Below are 14,544 nucleotides of genomic sequence, written 5' to 3' on the forward strand. Positions count from 1 at the left end.
CTTCACGACTTTAAAGTCAGGAACTCGTGAACACAAGCCGCGCTTGAGTTCACGACTTCCTGACTTTGAACTCAGGAACACAAGAACTCAAGCGCCGCTTGAGTTCATGACTTCCTGACTTTGAACTCAGGAAGTCACGAACACAAGAACTCAAGCACGGCTTGTGTTCGCGACTTGCTGACTTTAGCATGTGTGTTGCTAGCGCCCGTCATTTGATATTACAATGCATGCATTTAGGCTCTCTCAGCGGGTAGGTGACACCGAACTAAACTTGTCATATACTCGGATACCATTACCACTTATAAGTGGATCTTGCAACTATAGTGGATTGATATCAAATATTTTGTAATAAAATTAGCACAAAAATACACATTTACCGACATACTTGCCCGGTATTTTAAAGAATGAACGAAAGTGATCCAGAAATGATTATTAAATATATTAAAGTGATGACACTGACACATGGCAGGTTCTTCTTTCGACAAGTTTAAGAATTTTTAAGTTAAAAGTCAAAGTAAAAAAACTAGCGATGATCATGAAGATGATGATACGTCGTGAAGACTGATGATCTGATCCGGGTAGGCTGTAGGCCTACGCTTATTACAGAAAAATCTACTCAAGTTTTATATCACACATATTATAATGCCATCGACCATGGAAGTAATGGTTGATCTATTACTTCCATGCATCGACCAGCCCCGGCGACCAGCTCCTCATTCTAGTTCTACATGTAGCCTGCAGCTTCGAGGTTGGCTGGTGAGGAAACCTTGACCCTCAGGCTCAGGCCAGGTTGATGCTACAAAATTTCTCTGCGAAAAAGAGCTGAACAGAACCCTCCAGTCTGCACAATAAATTTTGGCCAGCGGGGCACAAGTATAATCTGAGATAAAATTCCTATTAAATTTCAGGATCAAAATCATTCCTAATTTCAGGATAAAATTCATAATTTTAGGATAAAATTCATAATTTTAGGATAAAATTCATAATTTTAGGATAAAATTCATAATTTTAGGATAAAATTCATAATTTTAGGAGAAAATTCATAATTTTAGGATAAAATTCATAATTTTAAGATAAAATTTATAACTTCATAGCCGACAATTGCTAAAATATCGTAGGCTTGCGGCATTAAAAAAAGAAAGAATCGCACCAACCCTCGGAGCAGACCAGTAACCCCTCCCCAGCACTCAACTATAAAGTAGAAGTGACGGGTAGGCCTATGTCTATGTGCCTACCGGCATCGCGCAAAATATGGGCCCAGTATCGGGAACGGTATGCGTGGTAGGCCTACAAACAAAATCAAAAGGGGTCCGGTCATTATGTATAATATTTTTAAAAAGGGGGTCATTGAGTATTTTTTTAAAAAGGGTCATCGGGTAAAAATATGGAGCAAAATTTGAAAGTTTCAGCATTGTTTTGTTGCATTTTGATGATGCTATTCTAGAACATCTAAAGGGGGTCATTGGGTAGCCGCCACCAAAAAAGGGGTCATTGGGTAGCCGCAACAAAAAAAACGGGGAAGGGAAGTGGTCATCGGTTATGACTTTTTATAAAAGGGGTCATCGTGCCTGTTTCTTCTCTTTTCATACAGACCAGCATGCTTAAATAGGCTTTTTAGCCTGGCTTTCAAGAGCATTTTGTTTGAGCTTGGTCCCATCAGGGCCCAAGCGTGTCTCCTACGGAGCGACCGTTTAAAAACAAACAAACAAATCAAAACATACCGCCGTCACACCGGGCTGTCAGGTCATTGGCGTAAACCTGTTTGATACATCCGCTGGTTTTTAATGTCTATGGATACATCTTCTTTTATGGTTGGGAGAAACTCGATACAGGCTGACTCGATACTTGTAATTCTGGTTCGGTGTCACCTCCCAGCTGAGAGAGCCTAAATATTATATTTAATATCAAATGATGGCGCTAGCAACACACGTGCTAGTCCAGGCAAAGTCAGGAAGTCGTGAACACAAGCCAACACAAGCGGCGCTTGAGTTCTTGTGTTCTTGAGTTCAAAGTCAGGAAGTCGTGAACACAAGCCAACACAAGCGGCGCTTGAGTTCTTGTGTTCCTGAGTTCAAAGTCAGGAAGTCGTGAACTCAAGCGGCGCTTGAGTTCTTGTGTTCCTGAGTTCAAAGTCAGGAAGTCGTGAACTCAAGCGCGGCTTGTGTTCACCAGTTCCTGACTTTAAAGTTGTGAAGTCAGGATCTCAAGCGCGGCTTGTGTTCACGAGTTCCTGACTTTAAAGTCATGAAGTCAGGAACTCAAGAACACAAGCGCGGCTTGAGTTCACGAGTTCTTGACTTTAAGTCAAGAAAATAGGATCTCGAGATAACTAAAGTGGATGGGCTTACAATTAAACTACTAAAGCCGTGAAAATTGAACAGAATTCATGAGTTCTTGAGATCCTGAGTTGTCTTAACTATTTCTTTATTTTGATATCTTTACTATCTCTTTATTTCAAACTGGCTAAGTCAGGAACTCGGGATTTGTGATCATAAGATCCTGACTTCTTGCGTTACAAAGCGAACTCACGTGGCCCTTAGTTACTTCCGTACGTTGCAGTCTGTGAGGTATGTGTCTTGGTCGATGCCCATAAGTCCATTCTGGATCTTGAACATCATGGCTAGGCGTGCTTATCTGCGCCTTTCTTGCAGTGTGTCCCACTCCTCCAAAGTGTCCAGCACTGTCCAGTACTGGTAATGCTGCTATCTCTCTTGTAGTTGTTCATGGTGAATCTAGCAGCTCTTCTCTGTATGCTTCAGCCTTATTTGATGTCTGTTTGGGTGTGGGGGTCCCATGCACATGATGCATACTGCTCCAAAATGAGCGCTTTGTAGGCTGTGGCTTTGATGTCCTGAGGTTTCTCTTGACAAAACCAAGCGTTTTGTTTGCCTTGGCTGTGATTTGGTTTATGTGAGTTGTCCATCTCATGTTACAGTCTCGTTGAACTCCTGGGTATGGACCGGGGGTATGGATGGTCATTTACTTTTTCCAGTTTCTCTCCACAGAAGTTGAACTTTGGTTTCGGGGAATTTCTTTTGGTAGTGATTTGCATTTCCCTGGGTTGAACTTCATCTTCCATTGTTCTTGCCAGTCTTCAAGTTGGTTCAGATCTTCTTGAGACCAAGAAGTTCATCTTCGGTGTTACCAAATGTGTATAATACGCAGTCATCTGCGAACAACCGTACATGGTTCTCAACTCTCTTGATGAAGATCAAAAATCCAAGTGGATAGATGACCATCCCCTGAGGGACATTGGAGATGACTTGTTTACCAGATGAAGCAACTCCATCAAGGACTACACGCTGGGTCCTTGTGGTGAGAAAGTTTGTTATTTTTAGAACTTCAGAGCGTGATTCTGTCACATCGGCACGGTACAACGATGCAGTAAACGGGCGCCATTAGTTAGTCGCGCTATGGTGCACAACAAAAGTCGCATTGAATATTTTTCAAAAGTCTGTCACGCTATGAACTGTAAGTTAATCAGTCGTCACTACGAAGCATAACACAGTACATGCGAAGTGTAGACAGCTGATTGGAATTAGTCTAGCCTGTAGCCAGGATTTATTTGGGGGTGCAGATTTTGAAAAGTGGAATTGCTTTCATAATTTGGATCTGTTTACAAAAATGTGTAAAAAACATCTATTTTTTCACCTGCTATGCTAGCAAATTTGACTTTTTGGGTCAAAAGGAGGACTTTTTGGCCTTTGGCAAAGGGGAGGGGGGGTGTCCAAACCCCTTGCCCCCTAGTTATGGACCTGTTTAAGAATGATCAAACATTGTAAATTAAAGATTTCAACAAACTCTAACCTGCATTGTTGATATTGTATGGATTGTTTTTTGATATCAGTGAATTGATATTTTCTTCTTTGTTTTCTTTTTCATGTACTCTCAACATTCTGTATGTTTGGACATCTTGATAAACAGGTAAGAGAGATAATCAACTTTTGAAAAGGACCCTAAAAAAGGATTTAACCCTTGGCTAAAATGATACCCTAAACACAGATTTTCTTCCTTGCATCAAATTCCATACCCTAAATTTCATTTCCGCGTATTAGCAATTGCAATTTTGCTACCCTTTTTTCCAATATTTCATGTTTTTGACACCCTAAACATGTTACGCGCGTATCGTGCCAACCCACGAAAAACTACCCTTTTTTACGCGTTTTCATTATCGCGGATGGTGTACAGGCCACAATGGGAGTGATCCCCCCGGGCCATAGAAAGGTACAAAATATTGAGCTCCCACCAGCATAAGGCAGCCAAATTCTGTGTCAAATTTGGTATAATTTTATAAACAAAAAACACTTACTGAAAAGGTGTAGTGACTATGGAATCTCCGTACTGCCCTGCTGGTTTAAAGAGGAAGCCCTGCCAGAGCAGTGGGGTGAACCAAACCTGCCTGGTTATCAAATTAATCAGTGATGGGGTTATCTCTGAATTTGACAGGTGTTAATTGATGCAATAGCATTAAAACATCAAGTAGGCCTAGCACTTGTCAAATTCATAGAAAACTTTGTCACTGATTAATTTGATAACCAGGCAAGTTTGGTTCACCCCAGATTAACTGCTCTGGTTAAGGTCAACAGTTGTCTGAAAATGACTACATAGCCACAATTGCCCCAGTATATGAAAATAATCAACTTGCAGGATCCAAATATGATAACAAGAACTTTGATGAAAGTTTTATTTTTATATCTCATCCACAATTGTCTTTTGTATCATTATGGGAAAAATATGAGATTGTTTCAAGGTTTGCAGCCATTTTGATATAGTTTATGTGGCAAGTTGTGACTATGACATCTTCTCTAGAACTCTCCTTTCTAATAACCCACTGCGGGAACCTACCCCTTCCCTGGTTTTAAAGTTTAGTTTTGATAAAATAATTTGAGTCACTCAACAAGACAAATCCAGCATTGTACATGTATAAACTGCCAAATGTTGCAAATCTATTCTATTGAGGGCTCACTTCCAAAACAACAACAGACTGATACAAATAATATACTAGTATACATTTCATCTTGTCAAACCATTACTGACACAAGCGCACACAAGTAGAGGCATCCTCTGTTGGTGCATGTGTGATCAACAAACATCACTCTGAAGACCACCATCATCCAAGATGGTCAAAACTGACAAGTCAGTAAATAACTTTCAGTTTTGACAAGATGAAATGTATATTATGAGTTTCTACAAATCTAAATGTACCTCTTCAAGAACAACTGATACAATAGTGCAGTTCCACTGCAATGCTGGTGCACTGTCCCATTCAACTTTTCTTGCCAGTAGCGTTCCTGTTGGCCAACTCGATTCACAAAATTGGGTGAATTTCCGGGCAAATTTTAGAAAGTTTTGAAAATAAACCAACCAATCTATATACCCATTTTTGCACACACAAAAAAAAGGCCATCCTTATATGAGAAGGCTTAAAGTATGACCCATAATAGGAAACAATGTTAATAACATAATTAGATACTATATAAAACTGTCAGTGATGTTGAATCTTACAATGTCTATTTACACCAAATTACGGGGCAAATATGGTCATGATTGTGTCTTTTTTAACATAATATTTAATCAGTATGCCATTCCATTGTTGTGTCACATGACCAACCGTAATTTTGTTATTGAAACAAAATAATGAGCCCAAACATATTTCATATGATACAATAATATCATTTAATACACACCTCATCGTTTCTGCTTGATGCAGTATAATTATTTTTTACAGAAATTTTACTTTTGTACAAGTTTTCTAAGCAAAATCTGAGTAAAATGAGCTGAGGATAAATAGCTGACAATGAAACAAATCTTTGACAGTAAAACCCTTCACCTCTACATCTCTATTATGTTTGAATTATTCATTTTGAATTTGTCAGGGGGGATGGGGTGGGGCTGATATGTAGTTTTGACAAGTCTATCTATATACATATTTGCAAAGAACAAAACAAAAACAAAAAAACAACAACCATGTAATATGATAAATGGTTATCATTATCACACTATTCTGATCAATAATAATTATTGCTATAACTGTAAATCAACCTTTGGACTGTGGCCTCAAAATAATGTGTAACATCTTGATATGTGTGTATTATTTTGACTAATACACTTCAAAAAACGATGATAACAAGTTTTAAACATTTGTTTATTTCTATACTTAACGTATGAATGTACATTGCATATGAATAACACTATGCACGTTTAACATGTTGATATCAGTGATATTGATGTGTTGGATTGTTTGTATTTAATACAACTACTTGATAATTTTTTTTTATAGTTTTTTTTATTGGGGTCCACTTAAACACTGGGACAGACAGGGACAATCAGGGGTTAATACCCTACTCTTTTGGAAACTGACTGCCAGCTACATATGTACTGGTATGGCTTCTCTGTACACTGGACCAATAGCTGAACACCCCTCCAAAGGACAGAGTACTCTCATGGTTCATTTAACAGACAGGGACAATCAGGGGTTAATACCCTACTCTTTTGGAAACTGACTGCCAGCTACATATGTACTGGTATGGCTTCTCTGTACACTGGACCAATAGCTGAACACCCCTCCAAAGGACAGAGTACTCTCATGGTTCATTTAACAGACAGGGACAATCAGGGGTTAATACCCTACTCTTTTGGAAACTGACTGCCAGCTACATATGTACTGGTATGGCTTCTCTGTACACTGGACCAATTGCTTAACATCCCTCCAAAGGACAAAATTCTCTCATGGGTCATTTACTCAACTGTAAATGCACCATGGGCTATTCCAGAAAATAGATGCACACCCCCTATAGAGGAGTTCGGATATCCGGACTTTTTGTCCAGTCGTGACTGTTGGAAATCCAGACATTTAAAGTGCCCAAAGGCAAAAAAATCCGGCAGAAAAATAGTTTAAAATCAGAAATCCTCAATATGAGCGCTCATTTTCAACATTTCCGTGATTTTTCCTTCATTTGATTGGATTTCCAAGCTTTTTCCAGTAACATTGGCAACTGGAAATCCAGTCGTTTTCAGAAAGCAAACTTGGAAATCCGGACATTTCTTTGATTGAAAATTTACTCCTCTATAGGGGGTGTGCACCTATTTTCTGGAATAGCCCCATGGGGAGAGCGGAATTCTGAATTTAATCTGCAAGTACCAATTAAATTCTAATTGTTTCCAAGTCAATACCCCGTTCAGTTTCCGCTGCCAGGAATCAAACCCGGGACCTCATGCATCAGAAGAAATATTATTCTAACCACTGAGTCATGCTTTGTTTACATTGTGTGTACCATAATGTTTCAATTATCACTGGATCCTTCACATTTGATTCTAAGTGTCCTGTCACATGTGTTCATAAAACAAACGAGGTAACATTTTCATTAAGATTTTTTCCCAAATTTTTTTATTGGTCAAAATGCGGAATGACAAGCTTAGTATTGAATTATTTCAGGATTAAAATCTGACATACGTAGACATGTTTCAGCAGGTGAAGTATATGAAGCAAGTCCAGATTATGTTGATTCCAAAAATGAGCATGAATTCATGGGGCTTTTTTTGATTAATTTTATTATTATTATTATATTTTCATGTTTTTGAGTTTCAAATTATTCACTCACATTGCAATTTTAATTTTACATGAGACTAAAATGTCAATATTGCAAATGATTTGTTTTCATCGAAATATTTTGACAACACTCCAGGCACTATCAACCACAAACAATTCTTCATCTGGAGACAATGCAATACCACATGGACTGTGTTCCATCCTAGTAATGCAGTCTAGATACTTGTATTCTCCACCTGTACACACATATCTATACACAGCCTTAGGATTACCCCAGTTGCCAACAAACAGTTCCCCTTGTTTGCTGCAGCACACATACACAGACTGCCATGATTGAATATCAGGAGGGGGCTGAATGATGCTAGCATTGTGACCTGATTGATCCATTACTTGCAGGGTATTGCCTTTAAATGATATGATAAGTTTATCATCAGGTGTACAGGTTAAGTAGCGTGGAGATGATGTTGTTTTAAACTGGGATGTATGAGTCCCATTAGGCTGATGGATGGACACAGTCTTGTGGTCATCCCAACCTAATCCTACTATGATTCTACCTGTTGAATCTACAGCAACTGATCGAGGGCAGGATGGCTGATTGTTGATATCATATGTGGGAATAGTACTGACTAGGCCACCTTGACTGTCATATATGTAGAATTCATTCTTACTATAGCTGCTAGGTATGATGTATTGGTTGCTGTGAGTAATGGCAATGTCATCGATATTAGAAGGAGAGCCTTTAATTGTATGCTTAAAATTACCATTCCAAGACCAAAAATGACTATTCCTAGAGAACACTGTCACAGGTGCGACCACGCTGGTCAAAATAATGTCCCCATTAGGATGAATGGCAATACCCATTGGTCTACTGGCTTGTGGGGTAGTTTTGATTTGTCCACATTCTTTCCACTTTTTATCAGTGCTGGACTCTGGATATAGGAGGAAACTTAGATCTTGAGCATTTGAGCCATGTAAGGCTTTACTTGTTGATGATTGTAGGGATCTTGCTGTAAAACCTGGTATTAAGGATTTTGCTACTGATGGTGACATACGTTTTTCTGTTGCCGATGGTAAAGGTTTTGCTGCTGTTCCTAGGTTCACTGACAAGTTGCTTGATCGATGCATGTTTACTTGAGTGCTAGGCTGTGTACTTGGCTGGATGCTAGGTTGGGTACTTGGCTGGGTACTTGGCAGGGTGCTAGGCTGTGTACTTGGCACAGATCGGGACCCTTGAAGTAGGCTGGAACTTGGATCTTGTCTCGATGCTGTTGTTGCATTAATTGGAGCCTTTGCAGAGGCTGATAAAGGTTTAATTTTGGATGATTGTGGGGATTTTACGGTAGATCTTGGCGGTGGGGATTTTGCTGCTGCTGATGATGGCAAATGTTTTGCTGTTGCTGATGGTAAGGTCTTTGCTGCTGCTGCAGGTTTCACTGATAAGTTGCTGGTCTGATGGCTTACTTGAGTGTGCTGGGTAGGTGCCACAGTGATATGCAAGTTATCACATAGCAACTGCTCCAAAGAAGGCAAATCCGTGGAAGTAGGTTGAGGGGGCTCTAGTTTGATCTGACCAAGTTTGCTATCTACTGGAGTGGGTTGTGATTCAGCCAGTTGTTGAAGTGATGATGATAATGATGGGTAGAGGGAGATGATATCAGAATCAGAACCAGACTCAATCACATTGCCTGCTAGTTCAGTTGAACTTCTTAGGCTGGCTAGATCAACTTGGAGATTTTCCTCAATCTGTTCAATTGCTCTCACATTTTTCTTTTTCATACGATAGACATCATGCTTGTAAGCCCCAACTAGATTGTCAACTTGCTGCATATGTTCATTTCTTGCTTCATCTATGGCCTGTATCTTTGCATCTGTATCTTGGTCAAGATTCTGCTTTACCTGCTGAGTTTGTTGGAGTGCAGTTGTGTATTTCTCTTCTACATTTCCAACTATTCTGGTAAGATTTTCCAAGGAACTGCTCAGCCGTCTTGATGCTTCCTTCAGCCGGATGAATAAATGGCTTCTATGACTGGGATCAAGAGCAGAACAATCGGAGCAGGCAGCACAGCCACAATTCTCACAGAAGTACCTCTTCTCCTGACCATGGGTGTCACAGAGGTGTGTGGTAGAGTTCTATTGTGGTGTGAGAAAAAGGAGAAGAGGAACTAGATGGCACAGTTGTGTTTGGCCAAACACGAATATCTATGCCCGTGATCCCACCTAAACCCCTTCCCATAAACGAAAACTTCGTGACCACCATGTGGAAGCCCTTGTTATAAATAAGCTTTAATTCGTACATATTTGCTACAAGCAAAATGCATACACATTCCCTTTTAAGGAAATTTTATCAAGTTGACATACGTTTCGAAACCGTTATCATTGCAAATGCAGGTAGCTACCAAAATGCTACCTATTGCACTACACTGTGTCGTACTTATTTTGCTTTTTAGAGCCTATGAACTTTGACCTCTGGGGTTGCGGCTATTATAGAATAAATCTAGGGCCATGGGCCATCATTGTACCAAGTATGAACCCTGAGGGCGCTATAGTTTATGATCTAGAGGTGTTTGAAATTTTAAACATATTGCCCCCTGTAGCCCATGACCTTTGACCTCTGAGGTCGAGGTTACTCCGGGAAATATTTAGGGGCCATGGGCCATCATTGTACCAAGTATAAACCCTGAGGGCGCTATAGTTTATGAGTTAGAGGTGTTTGAAATTTTACACATATTGCCCCCTGTAGCCCATGACCTTTGACCTCTGGGGTAGAGGTTACCCCAGGATATATCTAGGGATCATGGGCAATCATTGTACTAAGTATGAACCCTGAGGGCACTATAGTTTATGAGCTAGAGGTGTTTGAAATTTTACACATATTGCCCCCTGTAGACTATGACCTTTGACCTCTGGGGTCGAGGCTACCCCAGGAAATTTCTAGGGGTCATGGGCCATCATTATACCAAGTATGGGCCCCGAGGCTACTTTAGTTCTTAAGCTAGAGTGGTGCAAAAGACTGGTCTTAAGGAGAAGAAGAAGGCGAAGGAGGAGAAGACTAAACGCAACAAATACAATATCTATGCACGGGCATAGATAACTAGATGCCACAGTAATGTGTTTTACCAAACACGAATATCTATGCCCGTGACCACACCTAACCCCCTTCCCCTATTCACAAACGAAAACTTGGTGAGCACCACGTGAAAGCACTTGTTTTATGCTTTCATTTGATATACATGAAATGCTCATAACACTAGACTGGCCAAGTGGTTCAAGGAACCAAAATCAAAATGCCTACACATTCCCTTTTAAGGGAGTTTTTGTCAAGTGATCAGTTTCCTTGACGTACGATTGAGACCTTTAACATTGCAAATACAGGTAGCTAACAAAATACAACCTATTGCGCTACACTGTGTTAATAGGTCGTGCCTATTTTGCTTTTTAAAGCTTTTAGACTTTGACCTCTGGGGATGCGGCTAATATAGAATACATCAAGGGTCATGGGTCATCATTGTACCAAGTATGAACCCTGGGGGCACTGTAGTTCTTGAGCTAGAGCTGTTTGAAATTTTACACATATTGCTCACTGTAGCCCAAGACCTTTGACCTCTGGGGTCGATATTACTGCAGGAAATATCTAAGGGTCACGAGGGCGCACCACCAAATCACTCCACGATTTATGTACCAGTGAAATTCGGTTAAAATAGTCCACCGCTTATTTGAGCTTGTTGCGGCTGTATTTTCAAAACGTATAGTCAAAATTTGCCCATTTTCAGCTCATTTGCTTCCGACAAGTGTCTACATGACAAAATATGAGAAAAAGTCCCAATGTTTTATTTCAGAGATGAAGTTTTGGCGCTTAATTTGGACAATGTCCGGTTTCGAAAATTGAGTGATTTTTAAGGTTAAATTTGCACACTTTTTCTTTGCGGCAAAATAGCAAAAAAAGTAGATGGTCACCAATATATTCTGTTAAAAGAATAATATTCTATACATGATTAGCTTTAATTTGATACCAAACTTGATAGCTGAGTTACGTTTTTGAACTGCTGAGCGATCCAAATGTGCGTCTTTCCCTGTGTATTTCAATGGCGCTTTTAATGGTGGTGCGCTCTCTTATAAAAAGGCTTTCAATGTGTGTTAGGTGTACGCGCTTCTGTACAAAAAGCGCATATAAATAGGGCTGAAGTTTTAATAAATCACTTTATTTCATTCGCAAACGCTTTAAATGACTTTTGTGATTAATTTTAGGAATATTTTTTTTAATTCATCCAAAAAATACAAGTCTGTGACGTTAAGAAAAGCATGAAAAATCACTTTCGTGAGTGTTTTGCTGTAGATTTATACCAGATCAGAATAACGCATAAAAAATTTGTATTTTTGCTTCAATTGCCAATATCAGTAGGCCTTGTTTTGAAGACAGGGAAAGAGAAGGGGGGTACTTTGACATAATTATGTAAATAGGCCTATATTGAAGATATTCAAAACATGAATACACACATTTTGTACTTTTCACAACTAAAAAATTAAAATTAGAAAGTATCTTTTGGCATCAAACATTCAATTTTCTGTCCAACATCTGCAAAACTCTGCGTGTTGATGAACATGTTGAAATTTGGGTCTTTTGGTGACTCCGAGCTGATTTTTGGAACATCATTTCTTCCGAACGGAATGTCGCAGAGGAATGAAATCTTGCAAAATGACTAGAAACTGTCTCAAAATAACCTTAAAAAGTAAAAATTGGATTTTGATAACTATTGACGTTTATAAGAGGGCGCACCACCAAATCACTCCACGATTTATGTACCAGTGAAATTCGGTTAAAATAGTCCACCGCTTATTTGAGCTTGTTGCGGCTTTGTTTTCAAAAGCGTATAGTCAAAATTTGCCCATTTTCAGCTCATTTGCTTCCGACAAGTGTCTACATGACAAAATATGAGAAAAGTCCCAATGTTTTATTTCAGAGATGAAGTTTTGGCGCGAATTTGGACAATGTCCGGTTTCGAAAATTGAGTGATTTTTAAGGTTAAATTTGCACACTTTTTCTTTGCGAAAAAAAAAAAAAAAAAGTAGATGGTCACCAATATATTCTGTTAAAAGAATAATATTCTATACATGATTAGCTTTAATTTGATACCAAACTTGATAGCTGAGTTACGTTTTTGAACTGCTGAGCGCGATCCAAATGTGCGTCTTTCCCTGTGTATTTCAATGGCGCTTTTAATGGTGGTGCGCTCTCTTATAAAAGGCTTTCAATGTGTGTTGGGGGTGTACGCGCTTCTGTACAAAAAGCGCATATAAATAGGGCTGAAGTTTTAATAAATCACTTTATTTCATTCGCAAACGCTTTAAATGACTTTTGTGATTAATTTTAGGAATATTTTTTTTAATTCATCCAAAAAATACAAGTCTGTGACGTTAAGAAAAGCATGAAAAATCACTTTCGTGAGTATTTTTGCTGTAGATTTATACCAGATCAGAATAACGCATAAAAATTTGTATTTTTGCTTCAATTGCCAATATCAGTAGGCCTTGTTTTTAAGACAGGGAAAGAGGAGGGGGGGGGTACTTTGACATAATTATGTAAATAGGCCTATATTGAAGATATTCAAAACATGAATACACACATTTTGTACTTTTCACAACTAAAAATTAAAATTAGAAAGTATCTTTTGGCATCAAACATTCAATTTTCTGTCCAACATCTGCAAAACTCTGCGTGTTGATGAACATGTTGAAATTTGGGTCTTTTGGTGACTCCGAGCTGATTTTTGGAACATCATTTCTTCCGAACGGAATGTCGCAGAGGGATGAAATCTTGCAAAATGACTAGAAACTGTCTCTAGTTTACCTTAAAAAGTAAAAAATTGGATTTTGATAACTATTGACGTTTATAAGAGGGCGCACCACCAAATCACTCCACGATTTATGTACCAGTGAAATTCGGTTAAAATAGTCCACCGCTTATTTGAGCTTGTTGCGGCTGTATTTTCAAAACGTATAGTCAAAATTTGCCCATTTTCAGCTCATTTGCTTCCGACAAGTGTCTACATGAAAAAAAAAAAAAAAAAGTCCCAATGTTTTATTTCAGAGATGAAGTTTTACGCTTAATTTGGACAATGTCCGGTTTCAAAATTGAGTGATTTTTAAGGTTAAATTTGCACACTTTTTCTTTATGGCAAAATAGCAAAAAAAAGTAGATGGTCACCAATATATTCTGTTAAAAGAATAATATTCTATACATGATTAGCTTTAATTTGATACCAAACTTGATAGCTGAGTTACGTTTTTGAACTGCTGAGCGCGATCCAAATGTGCGTCTTTCCCTGTGTATTTCAATGGCGCTTTTAATGGTGGTGCGCTCTCTCACGGGCCATCATTGTACCAAGCATGAACCCTGAGGGCGCTATAGTTGTTGAGCTAAAGGGGGCGCAGCACTAATTCAGCGTCCCATAGGATAACGTGTGAATTCGCCTACTTCAAGCGCCATTTCTAGCGTCCCTGCAATACTTGGCAAAATAAATTTGGTATCAAATTAAAGCTCTGTTTCTCTAGATTCCAAAACTTTTGTCGGCATATATCGATGACCATTGACTTTTTTCGCTATTTTGCGGTGCAAAAAAAAGAGCTAAAAATATACTAAACTCACCACTCACATTTCAAAATCGGGTTTTCTCTCAATCCGCCACAGAGAATTGCTTTTGAGATCAATTGTCCAGTTTTTTTCTGCATGTTATCATTAAAGACACTTGTCGAATTCATATAAGCCGATATTGAGTGATTTTAAGTGAACTTGTCGGTAGATATGGTCGCTACAATCTCATATTCACTATGGACTATATTAGCGAATTTCGTTGTTACATAAAATGCGGAGTGATTTAGTGTTGCGCCTCTAAAGTGGTTTAAAAAATTACACATATTGCTTCCTTTAGCCTGTGACCTTTGACCTCTGGGGTCGTGGCTACCTTAAGTTACTTTTAGGGGTCATGGGCTATCATTAT

This window comes from Amphiura filiformis, chromosome 14 (genome assembly GCF_039555335.1).
Source record: "Amphiura filiformis chromosome 14, Afil_fr2py, whole genome shotgun sequence".
Taxonomy (NCBI): Eukaryota; Metazoa; Echinodermata; class Ophiuroidea; order Amphilepidida; family Amphiuridae; genus Amphiura; species Amphiura filiformis.